General features: G+C 49.7%; 1 protein-coding gene across 3 annotated transcripts in view; it reads right to left on the reverse strand.

Annotated features, from left to right (window-relative positions):
• The window catches only part of SGMS1 (sphingomyelin synthase 1), a 101,904-nt gene that overhangs the window by 36,034 nt on the left and 51,045 nt on the right, over positions 1-14,825 (reverse strand). Inside the window, exons 1-2 of one of the 3 annotated variants that reach the window (XM_063164086.1) lie at positions 11,939-12,276; positions 1,081-1,303 (exon numbers count right to left, since the gene is read on the reverse strand). The exons of 1 other annotated variant lie outside the window; for it this stretch is intronic. The gene's annotated coding sequence lies outside the window, so the exon portion shown is untranslated. Of the gene's footprint in view, positions 1-1,080; positions 1,304-11,938; positions 12,277-14,825 lie in introns of those variants that run through there. One more of the 3 variants, XM_063164087.1, reaches the window with a different exon arrangement.

Consider the following 14,825-nt stretch of genomic DNA (forward strand, 5'->3'; position numbering starts at 1 on the left):
TGTGCACTTGTGTGTTCATATACACAAATACATGTATCAAAAATACACACAGATAAGCCACTGCACGCAGTTTGGTTCAGTTTCTTCCCCAGAAGTCAAATTAAAAAGAAAACCTCCTTGACTCATAGCTCTAAATCTATTATAAAGCTTCCAGCTTAAAGCATTGAGTTCCAAAGAGGTTTAGGCTGAGCAGAAGAGGCGGCCGTGCCCAAAACGCACAAATAGGATCACAGCCCCTGGAAAGACTCCGCAGCGGATCCAGGGATGAAGTTCTGCTCCCCTGTGCCCTCTGAGAGCGTTTCTGTGTTCTCCCAGTGACTCACGGGCTGCTCACACCCGGGGCCACCCTGCTGTACACTCACAGCTGTGTTCATGCTGCCGGGCAGCGGTGACACTGTGACACACACGGAGCAGGCACAGGCACAGGGACAGGCACTCTACAACATCACACAAAGTCTAAAACACCTCCTTGCTCCTGCTCCTTCCTACAAACACGGCAAACAACCGCCCTGGGGATATCTGGCAGCAGTCAAGGGGAGGTCAGGCATGGGGAGAGCAGCCCAAGGTGCCACCAAAGGGGACAGCAGATTGTCGCTGGCTTTTAGTTTGAGCCGTTGCCACGCTGTGTAACTCTGGCTGTCTCCCACAGGTGTGCTGCAAACAAACCTCCAAACCCAGAAACCAGGGGGAGATTGCGTGTCCCGGCAGGAGGTGAAGCTGCCTGATGGAAACACAACCCTGCCCTACACAACCTCACAACCTGGGGGACAAGCCACCAGCAGGTCACTGCTGTCCCACATGCTGGCAGCCTGGCTGGTTTCTAGTAAAAAAGACCTCAAGCTAAACTGAAAACTAAGATTAAAACCAAGCAGTGAACAACAAAGTAACCACAAATTTAAGCGCCACTTTCAAAAAAGTCACCCAGGCAAAAAGACAACCAGCTCCCCATAGCTGTGCTGTAGACCTGGCTGTACCCAAGCCCCTCTGTGCCTCCTCAAACGCAGCAGAGCCAAACACCCCTCAACTCCAAACACTCCAAACACTCCAACGGGACCATCCGGAGGGGAAAGAGCTACTCACTGCTGGAAATGAGGCGGCAGAGAGCAGCAGCAAACGCGGCTTGTCCTCTGGCAGCCGCAGCCGCTCCCGGCAGCAGCAGGACGGGGACACGGCGGCGGCGCGGCCACTCCCGGAGCGCGGAGCCCCGACTTCCTTCGCCTTCAAAGTTCGCCTTTCAACTTCCCCCGGGCTGGGCTTCCTCAGAGCTCCTCTGCCGGCCGCTCGCCAGCCCTGCGGGAAGCTCCTGCGGAGGGAAAGGCGGAGAGGTGAGCGGAGATCCGAGATCCAGAGGGGATGGAGCGGCTCCTCCCGCGGGCGCGCCAGTGCGTCAGCGCCGGGAGAGGAGGGGACGGAGCGCCCGCCACAGGAGCAGCAGCGGGAGGAGGAGGAGGAGGAGGAGGAAGAGGCCGGGAGTGCCAGCCCGGCCGCGGGTGGTGCAACAGATCCCGGCAGTGCTGCCCTGCCGGCAAACAGCGCCTGAAACACGGGGAAATGGGGACATCGCCCATGTTCGGTCTGGTGATTCCTGCTGGACATGCGGAACGCTTTCGTTAAGTGTCACTTAAAAGTCACTGCAGGGAGGAAGGATTCATTTTTCCAGTATATATCAGTCCTACCCTAGAAATTAAAAAAAAAATCCCTCCACCAAAAAGAAAAGTCGTGTTCCACCACACTAACACAAAGCAACAACCAATTCATTCCTCAAGCTTTCCATGAATTTTTGGCTCCAGCAGCAGCGGAGTCCCTGGCCAGGCAGCACCGCCTCCCCCCGAGGGCTGGCATCCAGCCTCTATCCCAAAGGGCACAGCAAGGACTGGAAGCACACGGGATCTCCAGGATCCAGCGGGAAAGGCCGGGGAAAGGATCCCAGGTGAGAGGGAGCAGAGATGCCTGCTGGCTGCTAACTCGGGGCAGCGGGGAGCTGCTGTAATTCGGTACAAAACCACAACACAAAGCGGGCTGAGTCATGTTGGGAACACTGATGGGATGAGCAGCAGCGCTGGCAGTGTTTTCCAGCAGAGCACGGACTCTCCCCAGCCTGCTGGATCCAACAGAGACACTGGCCAGGAGTGAAGTCAGAGGCGTAGGAAGCAGCCTGCTTCCACTCCATGGATTAAATAATGTGGAAACTGAAAAATAGGCACTAGCAGGAACAAATAGCAGCATTTCTGAGCTCCATCCCGAGAGAGGCAGCCTGCTGCCAGGAATACCGAGGAATCTGCAGAGCTACAGGGTGGAAAAAGAATTTTCAGAAGCTGCACACAGAAATCCTTCCACACTCATCCTATCACACAGAAAACAAGTATTTTATAGGAGTAGCTGCTTTGGGGTTTTTTAGTAGATCCACACCCCTGAGCATGGCCCAGCAGTGCTTTTTCCTAACACATGGAGACAGCCAAGCATCCAGTGGAACAATGTGCTCACCATCAGCTCCTCCACAAAGTTTAGACACCTAAAAATGCCCCATGGTCAAGTCCAACTCCCATTTTATTTAAAATCTGAGGAGACATGGAATGAGGCACCAGTGAGCTCTGGAGTTTGTTTTTTTTCCAGCAGTCTTTTAGTGACTGGGCTCTATAACACTCAACAGATGTCATCTGCCCAACCTGGGCCTCCTTTCCAGGAGGGATTCTGGAGTGAAAACAGGAATTGCTCATCACCTAAAAATTCTTTAGTCAGTAACAATCCTATAAATCCCTCCCACTGAGAATATACATGAGGAATCTACAGCCTAATTAGAAGATGCCACAGGCCAAGAAGGACTCCTTGTCATGCTGAGGACACTCACACACCTCTCAGGACAGCACAAGTCACCTGGTGAGGCCAGAGGCCAACTCAGTAACTCCCTCCAGACAATAAATGCGTTCATATTTGACAGAAATGCTCTTGTGCTCCTCCAGCAGATCTTATCTTGGTGATATTTTTTCCCCCATGATCCAGGCCTGTGTGAGTTCAGTGACCTCAAGGCACATAACAAAGGCAGCCCTGTGTTCCCACGAGTCAGGTGGGGCCAGAAGGGAGAAGAAAAGACAGTTGGACGAGTATTACAGGTAATTAAAAGGGAGCTTTGAGAACACCTTTTCAACCGTGGTGAATTTAAATACTGCATGTGTCCAGACAGATACAACATAACACCCTGCAAAGCCCTAAACAAATAAAAAGAAACACAATGAACTCTTCCACTGGATGTGCAAAGGGGAGGGTGTTTTTCTCTCCTACACAGTGCAGCCAGGACATATTTAGCCTAAGGGCTGAAGGAGAGGACAGCCTGAGCTGATGACATAATTTTCTTTCTATAGGACTGGATATCTGGGACTACTGCCCTCAGTTCAGTGGCTGTTGCTGTTTCACCTCTACTTTCTCCCATCCTGCTTCAACAGGAGAGTGACAATCACCCAAAAAATGCCTGAAGAATAGAGATGGCCACAGACATGTTGTTTATTTCCCACCAGAACACGAGCAATGTGACAAAAACCAGATTTGAGGTTGACTGCTGGCACTGAGGAGAAAGGGAAGCTACCCCAGTGCTCCACTGCTGCTGTGTCTTGCTCATTCAAGAGCCATTTGGAATATCCTTCCAAAGGCCTGGGGAAATGCCTTCCTTGCCTTGACAGCTTAAATCTGCCTAAACACCGAAAACAGTCAGGTTATGTTCAGCCCCCTTTTATCCTATCAATCAGAAAGGAATTCTGCATTAGCAGGTGAAATCCAGCACTGACGGTGGCAATGAAAGTCTTGGGCAAGTGAGAAAAAACTGCTCAGAATCCTGGGATCCCTGAGGCTGGAGAATCCCTGCCAGCCCATGGAGTCCCAGCTGTGCCCAGTGCCCACCTTGTGCCCAGCCCAGAGCACTGAGTGCCACCTCCAGCCCTGCCTGGGACACCTGCAGGGCTGGGCACTGCAAAGCTCCCTGGGCAGCCGCTGCCAAGGCCTGAGCACCCTTTGCATGCAGAAATTGCTGCTGCTGTCCCAGCTGAGCCTGCCCTGGCCCAGCCTGAGGCCCTTTCCCCTTGTCCTGTCCCTGTTCCCTGGCAGCACAGCCCGACCCCCCCTGGCTGTCCCCTCCTGGCAGGGAGTTGTGCAGAGCCACAAGGGCCCCCCTGAGCCTCCTTTGCTCCAGGCTCAGCCCCTTGCCAGCTCCCTCAGCCCCTCCTGGGGCTCCAGCCCCTGCCCTGGACACGCTCCAGCCCCTCCATGTCCCTCCTGGATTGGGGACCCAGAACTGGACACAGCCCTGGGGGTCCCTCAGCAGGGCCAGCCCATCATTGCCACTGTGTGATGTGTTCACAGGGCTTCAAATCAAGAATATAAATCTATACATCCAGCTCATATATCCCAAAAAACCTTCAAAGCTTTTTTTTTTTTGTCTGTCCATTCAAGTAACTTGTCCTGGTCACTGACACATCAGAAAAAATGTGCTACAGAGGAATTATAAAGCTACTCTGACCTTAAAAGTGTTTGCATTAAAACACTTAGAGAAGTAATGTGAAACTTCATTATTACACATGTAATTAAATAATAATTATTATTTCATCTGTGTTACAGCATTAAAAGCCATTACAACTTCTTGTGTGGAAGGCTCTTAATGGACACTAAAAATATTGATGTTACAATGGGGTTTTGAGAGAAACTAAAAAACTCTGAAACAGCTGAGTTTAAAAATCTCTCAAGTGATATCAGAACAAGTTCCAGAAGCAGCAGGTGAAGTGCTTAGGTGTGTTTGCTAACACAAAGGGAGATTCCAGAGCGCTGATGTGCTCATCAGTTCCAGCAGTGAAGTTTCCCGGCAGGAATGCTGTGTCATGGAACTCGGTGTGACTCACAGAGCAACGTCCGCAGGAAACCACTCTGCTCCCTCTCTCCCTAAAAAAAGCTCAGCCTCGCCTGCAAGTTGAACTGAGTTCCCTGAGCAGAATTCCTCCCATTTCAGCATCATGTGCTCCAGCACGTATGCAAGAGGGAAGGTGTATTTTAAACCCTGGCAGCAAACCAGAATCGTCTGGAAAATCGGCTGGAAGCTCCTCCTGGTTGAGCAGGGAGTGAAGAAACACCTCGTGCTGCTGTGTTTGGACACGTGGGTGTCCTTTGCCCTCGCAGTTTTGCAACCCGGGATGCTCTGCCTGGCTGAGCTGATCCCGGGCACTCCCAGCCCACTTCAACCCTACAAAGCCCCAGACACACTGGGACAGCTCTGAGGGATCACACACCTTCCTTGTGTCACTCTGAAAGGGACGGCAGAAGCAGCAGTGGGATCCAAAACCCCTGAGGTCCACCAGGATTTGGGACCTCACGATGAGGTGTCTTCACTCCGTGCCATCCATCACCCAAGCAGCTCCTGGAGTTCTCATCTAATCTAAATGGATAAAATCCTCACTCTGCTCATCATGTGTGTTGCCCAGCCTTCTGTTCTTTTTGATTCAGGGCTGTGGTTGACCTTTAGATCCTTGGAGAAACACATGGAGTGTCCCAAGGGTGGCTCTGCAGAGCTGAACACCCAGCACCTCTCCAGGAATGGCAATTCCATCCAGGGCATGTGCAATCACAAACCCAGGTAAAAGCAAGAATTTAACACCACTGAGGTCCCTTTTAAGCCTGGAAGACTGAAGCTTTCCATAAAAGAGAAAAATAGAAAGGAGATGTCCTTTCCAAACCCCCCACTCAACGATAAGGACATTTTTCACCTCACGATGAGGTGTCTTCACTCCGTGCCATCCATCACCCAAGCAGCTCCTGGAGTTCTCATCTAATCTAAATGGATAAAATCCTCACTCTGCTCATCATGTGTGTTGCCCAGCCTTCTGTTCTTTTTGATTCAGGGCTGTGGTTGACCTTTAGATCCTTGGAGAAACACATGGACTGTCCCAGGGGTGGCTCTGCAGAGCTGAACACCCAGCATCTCTCCAGGAATGGCAATTCCATCCAGGGCATGTGCAATCACAAACCCAGGTAAAAGCAAGAATTTACCACCACTGAGGTCCCTTTTGAGCCTGGAAGAGTGAAGCTTTCCACAAAAGAGAAAAATAGAAAGGAGACACCCTTTTCAAACCCCCCACTCAACAATAAGAATGCTTTTCACATGGCAGGGTATCATTCCCACGTGACTGCATCCCACATCCAGCACTTCCAGCTTGGGAAGTGCCACTCCTATTCCCTGATCCACTTATTCTGCCCTCCCAGAAATCTCATCACCCAGGTGTATTAAAAACCTCTGGTTAAAAAAACCACCACCTCAAAATTCAAGTTTGCTTTTGTCTCTTCCAAACCCAAAATTCCAACCCAGAGGCCTCTGTTACAGAGAGTTTCCTCACCAACCAGTGTAATGGGAAACAGATTGGTGTCCCATTGATTTTTCCATCTAAAGAGTTTGCTGTTTTGACCCACACCTTGGGACAAGGCTGCTGCTATCAGATCCTCTGGCTTCCTTAAAGCCTTAGACACCATCAAGCAAAATAAACATTTCCAAACAACAAACCCAAAGCAATCAAAAATAAACCCAGCCACAACCCCAAAAAACAAAGCAGGAGTTAATACAGGATGATGTTTGGTGCTAAAGTTCAACAGCAGGGCTTGTGGGTGTGGAGGGGGCTTTTTCCTGTTCAAGATAAATCAACCCTGTCTCCACATCCTGAGCGTTTGCTTGCACGCCACAGCCACACCAGGCAGTGAGAAATCCAATCTTTGGGGCTCCTCAGCAAGATGTTTGTTACCTCAAACACCTGATTGCACCTGCTGCTCCTGCCAGGAGCATCTCACTGCCAGGCAGGCAGCAGACCCAGCACTGGCACATTCCACTGCAAGAGTGTGCAGATAAAACACTCATCACCAATTCATCCCAGCCTCCAGTTCCAATTCATCCCAGCCTCCAGCTCCCAATTCATCCAGTTCCCAATTCATCCCAGCCTCCAGCTCCCAATTCATCCCAGCCTCCAGTTCCCAATTCATCCAGCTCCCAATTCATCCCAGCCTCCAGCTCCCAATTCATCCAGTTCCCAATTCATCCCAGCCTCCAGTTCCCAATTCATCCAGTTCCCAATTCATCCCAGCCTCCAGTTCCCAATTCATCCAGTTCCCAATTCATCCCAGCCTCCAGTTCTAATTCATCCAGCTCCCAATTCATCCCAGCCTCCAGTTCCCAATTCATCCAGTTCCCAATGCATCCCAGCCTCCAGCTCCCAATGCATCCCAGCCTCCAGTTCCCAATGCATCCCAGCCTCCAGTTCTAATTCATCCAGTTCCCAATGCATCCCAGCCTCCAGTTCCCAATGCATCCCAGCCTCCAGCTCCCAATGCATCCCAGCCTCCAGTTCCAATTCATCCCAGCCTCCAGTTCCCAATGCATCCCAGCCTCCAGCTCCCAATTCATCCAGTTCCCAATTCATCCCAGCCTCCAGTTCCCAATGCATCCCAGCCTCCAGCTCCCAATTCATCCCAGCCTCCAGCCTCCAGCTCCCAATTCATCCAGTTCCCAATTCATCCCAGCCTCCAGTTCCCAATTCATCCCAGCCTCCAGTTCCCTTCTCCCTGTGGAGCTGGCAGTCAATATCCAGAGGTTAAAGGGCCCTGACATGTCCACCTATCCAATACCTCTGTCATTAATAAGCATGATGTGGATCAATACTCGAGCACACACCTCCTCTGCCCCAAGGGCAAAGGGAACAAGTCTATCAGGAGTGATAAGGAGCTGGTTGTGAGGGCTGCAGGGTGTTGTATTCCCAGTATCCTGTGTCAGGGCTGCAATTCCATCATTCCAGCTCTCATCCTCCTGCTTGTGACTTCCCCAGCCACAAGTTCACCTGGGTTCTCAGGATGACCTTAATTAAGAGCTGGAAAGAACAGATTATGCTCAGGAAGCCAAAGCCATTAATCTCAAAGGCTTAAAAGGTTTTCAGGGGAAGTGTGTTTATGTGTCCCCTTATCTCATCCTACAAAAAAGGGAATAGGCAGCAATGCCACCACAAGCAAAGGCTGCTTTTGGTGTCACTCAGATAAAATCTAACTGTACTTTTATCTCCACCAATGATCAAAATGCAATAAAAATCTGGCCTGCTAGACGTTATTTTTATGACCTTGACCTTCAGTCCAATTTATTCTTAAAAAATGTTCAAGCTCCATGTAAGCATGAAAAATAACAGCCTGGTCCTTTTAGCAGGACCATTCAAATTCTGCTTTCTGGGATATATATCCTAAAAAAATCAGCATTCAATGAAATCCCAACTCATATTTCTTACAGGGACTCTTTACTACAAGCACCTGAATTATGTGTCTCTCACTACAATTCCAAACAGGAACTTCAACAGAGAACTGAAGGAATGTAAGGAACTTTTAGACCTTTGGGTTTGTAAGTTAAAGAATTTTGTAAGTTAAAGAATTGTTTATAATTAAATACAGGATTTGATTTGAGATCTTGGGAAAGGCTTTTGAACTTAAGTATTATAAGTAAAAATGTAGATTTATAGTTTAAAGTACAAACACGTTAAATTAATTTTTAAAAATTCTGAGGTTTAGAATTTAAAATATAAAAAAATATAGTTACAGAAGTAAATAGAGATTAAAATATAGTACTGCAAGTTTGTGTGTTATAACATAATTAACTAAAAAAACTTACACTATAACATAAACCCATAAGACAAAATATTTTAAAATTAAGTAAAAACATAAATATCCTTATTAGCAGGGTTTTATTAGTAAATAACTCCTTAAAAAGTCTTGCAATTAAAAGTCTTGTGACCTTCTAAACCATACTATAACGATAAGAACAAAACTCACCCTTCCTACCTATAAAAAAGATAAAAAAACAAACCCACATCATCAAAAACAACTCAAAAGTCTCATCCCTAACTCATTCAAAACTCCTTCAAAAATCCCCATAATCACACACAAATTAAACCAAATTTGAATAAACTTAAATAAACAAATTATGCTGCAGCACACACAGAGCAGCTAAATCAAACCATGGCCAAATACCTTTGCCCTGGCATTCATCATGCCTATTTTGGCTGGCATTTACTGTGCTGCCACTTGCATTTCTGCTCCTGACACCAATCCCAACACACAGATTATGTTCCTGTTTTCAAACCCCAGAACACCAAAAATCCCTCTCCAGGAGCACACAAGGGGGTTCACTCTGCTGGATATAACACCACAAACCCCTCTCCAGGAGCACACAAGGGGGTTCACTCTGCTGGATATAACACCACAAACCCCTCTCCAGGAGCACACAAGGGGGTTCACTCTGCTGGATATAACACCACAAACCCCTCTCCAGGAGCACACAGGGGGTTCACTCTGCTGGATACCAACACCACAAACCCCTCTCCAGGAGCACACACAGGGGCTTCACTCTGCTGGATACCAACACCACAAACCCCTCTCCAGGAGCACACACAGGGGCTTCACTCTGCTGGATACCAACACCACAAACCCCTCTCCAGGAGCACACACAGAGGGTTCACTCTGCTGGATACCAACACCACAAACCCCTCTCCAGGAGCACACAAGGGGGTTCACTCTGCTGGATATAACACCACAAACCCCTCTCCAGGAGCACACACAGAGGGTTCACTCTGCTGGATATAACACCACAAACCCCTCTCCAGGAGCACACACAGAGGGTTCACTCTGCTGGATACCAACACCACAAACCCCTCTCCAGGAGCACACACAGGGGGCTCACTCTGCTGGATACCAACACCACAAACCCCTCTCCAGGAGCACACACAGGGGGCTCACTCTGCTGGATGTAACACCACAAACCCCTCTCCAGGAGCACACACAGGGGGTTCACTCTGCTGGATGTAACACCACAAACCCCTCTCCAGGAGCACACACAGGGGCTTCACTCTGCTGGATGTAACACCACAAACCCCTCTCCAGGAGCACACACAGGGGCTTCACTCTGCTGGATACTGACAGCAGAAGGGTCTGGAGCTGCTGGAGTGAGTCCAGAGGAGGCCCTAGAGATGCTCCAAGGGCTGGAGCCCCTCTGGAGCCAGGCTGGGAGAGCTGGAGAGGAAAATGCTCCAGGGAGAGCTCAGAGCCCCTGCCAGGGCCTAAAGGGGCTCCAGGAGAGCTGGAGAGGGACTGGAGATGAAGAGCCAGGACACGGGGAATGGCTCCCAGTGCCAGAGGGCAGGGCTGGATGGGATATTGGGAATTAGGAATTGTTCCCTGGCAGGGTGGGCAGGCCCTGGCACAGGGTGCCCAGAGCAGCTGTGGCTGCCCCTGGATCCCTGGCAGTGCCCAAGGCCAGGCTGGAGCAGCCTGGGACAGTGGAAGGTGTCCCTGCCATGGCAGGGGTGACACTGGATGGGCTTTAAGGTCCCTTCCAACCCAAACCATTCCATTATCCCATGATTCTGTGATTCCCTGCTGCCTCCTGGCTATTCCCAGTGGATTTCCAAGGTTATCACAGAGCTGATCCCACAAGAGTTAAGTGGGGTAGGTGTGTATCTCAAACTGGGGACAGCACCATCCCTGCCATGCTCTCAGCCAAATAACCCCTGGCATTTTTAAGGACCTGTAGCTACTCCCAAGGGCTGACCTCACTCGGGTTCTGTTGTGCTGCACCCACGATTTCCTAGAGCAAGAACAGCTCCATTTCTCCTCCATCCACACCAAAGAGCTCCAATCCTGAACATCTCCACAGAACTTCCACTGTCTGTTGTGTTTCCTAAAAATCACCGGCAGAGGTTTTACCCCTGCAATTACAGGTCACAAAAATGCAGTTTGGTTAGGAGTTAAAAATATCTAATAGGGAGTAAAACAGTGAAGGTAAATACTTCAACTTTCTAGAGAAGCAGACTCGCTCTCCTGGCTGTTTATTTATGCTGGGCTGTTATATTTGCTGAGGGATTGGCACTTCTGCAAAAAACCAGGGCTCAGCTTCAAAACCTTCGAGTGTTACTTTCTGTGTCTTCTACAGCTCACAAGCAGCAAAAAGTAGCAAATGCAGCTTCAGATGTCAGAAAACCAAAAGTAAATGCTCTGATTTTGCAAACTACTCTATAAACACAATACAGACAATTCAGTTTATACCTTTATAAAACTAGCACCTAAATTCCTTATTTTAGGTTCAGACTGACAATAATAATAGAAAGGCTTGAGAAGTTTCAGAGCCAGGGCTCTGAAGGAGTTAGAAAGGTACAGATGAAGCAAAATTCAGTTTTACTGTAAGGAAATCACTTCCACAGTGCACTCACAATATTTGGGGAGCAGACTCGCCTTCCTGGCTGTTTATTTATGCTGGACTGTTATATTTGCTGAGGGACTGGCACTTCTGCAAAAAACAGGGCTCAGCTTCATACTGAGCACTTCAAAACCTTTGAGTGCTACTGTGTCTTCTACAGCTCACAAGCAGCAAAAAGTAGCAAATGCAGCTTCAGATGTCAGAAAACCGAAAGTAAATGCTCTGATTTTGCAAACTACTCTATAAACACAATACAGAAAATTCCGTTTATAAAACTATCAAGCAAATTCCTTATTTCAGATTCAGACCGAGCACAATAATAGAAAGGCTTGGGAAGTTTCTGAAGGGCTTAGAAAGCTACAGATGAGGCAAAATTCAGTTTTACTGTAAGGAAATCACTTCCACAGTGCAATCACAATATTTGGGGAGCAGAGGGAGAAGGAAAAGCCCCCGTGCACCCCCTGATGAGGGGGCACAGCAATCCCTGTGCATGCAAGCAGCTGATGAGACAAGTCTTGCCGGATTATTAAAGAGCCATTGTCCTGAGCCTGGAGGCTTTCTTTCAGCAACTCATTTCACAGCTCCTCTCTGAAAACCACCCCAGAGTTTCACGCCTCCGCCCCCCGGAATGAGAAGTTCACGGCTTTTGGGGGTGGATGGCAGTGCATTAGTCAAACAGAAAAAGGCGTTTACCTTGCCAGGCTTCCTGTCCTTGCCAGGTGATCATTTCCTGCGAGTGCCCAGGCCTCCCTTCTCCCCAGCAGGAGAAGAAAGGAACGCTTTGCTTTCTCCTGCAGCTCGGAATGCTTTCTCCTCCTGCGGGTTTGCTTTCAGTTTGGCTCAGCCAGACGGAGAAATAGATTTCTTCCAAAGCAAACACTCCCGCGACGTCACCGCGGATATAAATAGGCAGGGGAGAAGGAGGGAGAAGCACAGCCCTTCTGGAGAGACTGCACACACGCAAGTACGGGAGAAAAATCAGACAGAAATAAAGCTTTTCTTTCCCTAAAGCTACACACACAGCCTCGACTCGGACACCAGAGCCAGGCTGAAGGAGCCAAGAGAAATATTGCATGCATGCAGCCAGAGAGGGAGGATCTCACACATCCCGGGCTCTGCCAGGAGCTGAGCTATTCCTGCTGCCACCCTGGAGCTCACACACACACACACACACACACACACACGGCTGCACATCCAAATCAACACCAGCACAGCCACCCGCACCCACCCACCCAGCTGGAGAGCCTGCAGGGCTCCAGAGAAACTGGGGATGCCCCTGGAGCCCTGGAGGTGTCCATGCACAGGCTGGAGGAGGCTTGGAACACCCTGGGATGGTGGATCCCATCCATCTCATCCATCTCTCTGCCCTGCCCCTGGATGAGTGCATCTCATCCTCACACAGAGACAAGAACTGGTCAGAGGTGTGAAGGTGCTCAGAGCCCTCAGAGGAAGGAGTGTCGGTTTCTCGGCTGTTTAGGTGGCCTGGAAAGGCCCGGGGTGGCCTTGGACAGCCCGCGCTTCAAAGGACGAGGAGAGACTTCTGATCTTTTCTCGGTCTCGGTGTTTATTAATTGTTTATCTAAAAGATTTTCTCTTGGTCCGACAGAGGTCTGCACAGCAGCCAGCCATGAGCACACTACAAGCCCCCGGGGTGGTCACCTATCTTTATACTCGAAATTACATATACAATATTTATCATTTTTCCCCAATATCTTCTACCCTTATTAACCGGTGCACTTTTAGTAATAACCAATCCCAAAGTGCCACCATCACCACAGAAGATGGAGGCCAAGAAGAAGAAGAAGAGGACACGCCCCAATTCCTCCATCTTACTTCTTTAGACCCCCCTGTACAGAAATCTTAAACCCTGTGTTTCACACTCTAATTAACTTATCCCTTCACCATTCACCCCAGTGAAATCCTGTGAAATCCTCCCATCCTCATACAGGTGTCATCTCCTGTGTAGGATCAAAGTCCAGCCACCAGACATTTCTGGCAACATTCCAGGACTCCCGAGCCCCCCAAGGGTGGTCTCGGTCACTCTGCACCTCCGTCCTGAGGTGCTGAGATCCCACAAAGGAGCTGAGGGACAAAGCTGCACCACAGCCCTGGACTTGAGGAGAATGAGCATCACCTTCAGGGTGTGCCTGGAGAACCCCAGGGGCCTGGAGAGGAAAGGGACCCAAAAGAGCTGGCTGAGCACCTCCTCCAGGCTGAAGGACAGACCATCCCAACAAGAAGCTGATCCAGCTGAGTGGACAGGAGGCCTCCATGGAGGAGCACAGAGCTCCTGATCAGTGGAACTGACCAAGTGCAAAGAGCAGGGCAGGGGCAGGTGATCCAGGAGGAATCTGGGATCGCTGATCCTGCAGGAGCAGGTGATCCACAAAAAAAATCTCAGGAACACTGATCTTGCAGGTGATCCAGGAGGAATCTGGGAACACTGATCCTGCAGGTGATCCAGGAGGAATCTCAGGAACACTGATGGGGCAGGGATGGGGCTAAGAGGGCCAAAACCCATCTGGAATTGAATCTGACAAAGGATGTGAAGGGTGCCAGTGAGGCCAACCTGCAGGAACTGCAGGCCCCTGAGACCAAAGGGGAAAACCAGACAAGGGAGGCTTATCCTTAGTGGAAAAGGATCAGGTTGGGACCTGATGGGATGGATCCACAAGTGCTGATGGCTGCTGTCACTGTGAGGTCACACTTGATGAACTTTGGAAACCATCTCCAGTCACCTGAAGGACAAGAGGGTGATCAGGAGCAGTCAGCATGGACATACAGAGGGAAAAAAATCCTGTTTCACCAGCCTGGCCTCCTCCTAGGATGAAACAATCTCAGTGGATGTAGTGCAGAGGATGCTGTCTGTCTTGGCTTTGGCAAGAATTTCAACATTGGCTCTTCTCACACCCTCAGATGAGCTGGCAAAGTGTGCAGCAGCCAGGAGGGCAGGGAGGTGGGTGGAAAAGGGGCCCAGCAGGGAGAGGTCAGTGCCACAAAGTCCAGTTGGAGGACAGACACTTCCCAAAATCATTTAACCTCTTCTGCTGACCTGGAGGATGCACAGAGTGTGCCCTCAGCACTTTGCTGGTGACACAATAACTGGGGTGAGTGGCCAGTACACCAGAGGGTCACAATGACACTTGGATCAACTCTAAAAGGCTGGAGCAAAGGGCAGGCAGCAGCCTCAAGGTGCTCAAACAAAGCAAAGGCAAAGTCCTTCCATTACCCGGGGGGGAGTGACCCCAGGAGCCAGCACGGGCTGGGACAGCTCTGCCAAGCAGGACAGATGACAACAACTCCCAGGAGCCAGCAAAAAAAGCCACCAGCTGCATGACAAGAGTGACCCTGCCCCTCTATTACCGCGCCTGAGTGGGCGCTGCTGGTGAGAGAGAGACGGTGAATCTTGTTTCTTGAATCAGAAGGCTTGATTTATTAAGATATTATATATAATACATAACTATACTAAATAGAACATAGAGAGAGGTTTGCAGAGCAGCTAGGCTAGGCTAGGAAGAGATAGAAAAGAATTCCACAACAAAGTTGTGGCCAAGGACTCAGTCCCCTGGCTTGCACTGGT

This window comes from Melospiza melodia, chromosome 9 (genome assembly GCF_035770615.1).
Source record: "Melospiza melodia melodia isolate bMelMel2 chromosome 9, bMelMel2.pri, whole genome shotgun sequence".
Taxonomy (NCBI): Eukaryota; Metazoa; Chordata; class Aves; order Passeriformes; family Passerellidae; genus Melospiza; species Melospiza melodia.